Below are 2,500 nucleotides of genomic sequence, written 5' to 3'. Positions count from 1 at the left end.
AGTATCTGAAGTATGGGTAAGCGCTTGTTAGCGATTGAAAAAAACTGTATTCTGTCAAAGAATAACACTTTTCTCTTCACAAGGTACATGCAGTCAATCAAAGTACACCAGGTTTCAAAATACTGGCTATTGTTGACATTACAAAAACTGCATAGACTTTTATTTCAGTTTTACAGGTATTTGCATGCAAAACATGCTCTACCCACAGTTTTACACTAAATTTCTTGGTTGGGAACTGTATGTCCACATGTAATGTGCACATTCAAAAGCATTCCAGTAAAAAGCAAATCAGTTTTTTTTCCCTTTACTGCTTACTACAGGAGGTACAGTAGAAATACTACAGTAGAAATACTAAAAAAAGCACAAAATTACTGTATCTCATCTCTGTGATCTTTAGAGTTAGGCCACATGTTTTCATCAACATCGCATCTGATATTATCCAAAGCGATGCACCTGAGATAAAACCATTTGCTAGCAGAAGCAGAGCAGAAGCAGAGGTTTTGATATAGTGTATCTAAGGTTTGGAATATTGTGTTTGCTATTGTGGGATGTTGTGTGTTAACATAAGTAAATACTACAAAAACAATCCATAGTTTTGTTGGGAGGTATAGCTTGTCTGTTAAGAAAATGTAAGCATTGCGGAAATGTGTTCACTGACTGCAAATTGTGTGAAAACGACATGTGTGAATGGTATGGCCACAAAAGACCGATGCTGTGCTAATTGTGTTTAGAGTTTTGAAAATGTGACAACTGGTTAGACAAACGCTTGTTAGCGACTGAAAAAAACTGTAATAAGCAATAAGAACAGTTAAACATAATTGTGTTCACAGTATTGTTGTCTATAATCATGTATGATACCAATGAATCATTCTTTAGGACATGATATGAATAATTTAATTAGTCATGTGAACCGAGCTAGCTAGCTAGCTAACGCTAGCTTAAAATGCTATACAAGTGGATGGGAGTAGCCAGAGTAGCTATGGCAATACAGCTATGCGCTAACAAGTGACTAGTAGTTGAAGGACTTCGCTTAAACTTAATATACTGTTGCAAATTCACTTGAGTATAAACTATCCACTTTAACTAATGTCAGTAATGTTATTCAGGTAGTTGTCATTTCAAAGAAATTACACTTCTCCGTTTAAAATGTTACCTTAGCTAAAAGGCTAGCTAGCATGCTAAGAACCGGACAGTAACTGGTAGCAGCATGGTCTGATATTAAGTTATTTTTATTACAAATCCGAACACAAAAAATTACATGTTTAGGCTTGAAATGATCCCAAACACTTACAGATTATGACAAAATTTTCCAAAAAACCCTCAACAAATCCAAAAGACATAATGACCAATTTATTGGTAAAATTCCTAAGTCTCCATTGACATTAGTGCAGCCAGGGGTTTACTCTGGTCTGCATAAAGGGGTATTTTCCCCTCCCCCTTGTAATAATCGAATGCGGAAATTGTCGAACGTTTGCACCTCTCGCTCCGCTTAACCCTCTCTGGCTCTGCATCTGCTCTGCTCTGCGTCTGCTCCAACAGAGAAACTCGAGTCCGTCTCTCTCTGGCTCACGCTGTCTCTCTGGGCGTCCCACCGGGGCTGGCGAAAGGTCTCACTATTCAGGAGAAGACACATCTAAAGACTGCTGGCACACTTTCATACACAGCCTCCAGGATGCATGAAACCAGAGCTCCTCTCTCTATCTGTCGTCTTTGCTCTCGCTCTTTCTCTCTCTCTCTATCTCTCTCTCTCTCTCTTTTTTTTCTCTCACCCGCCCCTACACACACACACACACTCTCTCTCTTGCATACTCCATCCCTATCCCACGCACACTTAAACGGTGACCTGAGTTCGAGTCCCGCCCCGTGGGCCTTTCCGGATCCCCACCCTAACTCTCTCTCTCTCTTCCTGTCATTCTCCACTATCCTATCTGATTAAAGGCATAAAAAGCCCCCAAAAATATACTTAAAAAAATTAATTAAAAAAATAATAACACAACCCCTTTAACCGTCACTCAAAGAGTGATGCACCTCTGCTCAGGTTCCTGGGAGTGAGCCGCGGTGTGTGTGTGTGTCTGTGTGTATGTGCGTGTGCGTATGAGCCGGTGTGTGTGTGTGTGTGTGTGTGTGTGTGTGTGTGTGCGTGTGAGCTGCTGTGTGTCTCATGTGTCCATCCATGTGCGGAGCGTTAGTGGAAGGGCTCTCTGAAGGATATACTCTCAAAAGGCTGACAAAAGTAATCATACAAAAAGGGAAATATGATGAAGCATGTCAAACTGAAGGCAAGCACTGTTTGTCCCACGGGCTTATAAAAGAGTAGAAGGAACATCCCCCTTTTCAGTAACATTTTGTTTTATAGGTCAAACCTAAAGGGAGAAATGAAATGCATGGAAGTCTCAGTGATGTCAATAAGTTCAATATTCAGTCGTGCCAGTGAAGCTAAATAAGTTTTGGGTACAAATGTACTCATATACTGACTAGAGCATTCAATGGTATGTAATCA

This window comes from Alosa alosa, chromosome 14, assembly GCF_017589495.1.
Source record: "Alosa alosa isolate M-15738 ecotype Scorff River chromosome 14, AALO_Geno_1.1, whole genome shotgun sequence".
Taxonomy (NCBI): Eukaryota; Metazoa; Chordata; class Actinopteri; order Clupeiformes; family Clupeidae; genus Alosa; species Alosa alosa.
The sequence above is the reverse complement of the archived record's forward strand: the minus strand, read 5'-3'. Positions refer to the sequence as shown.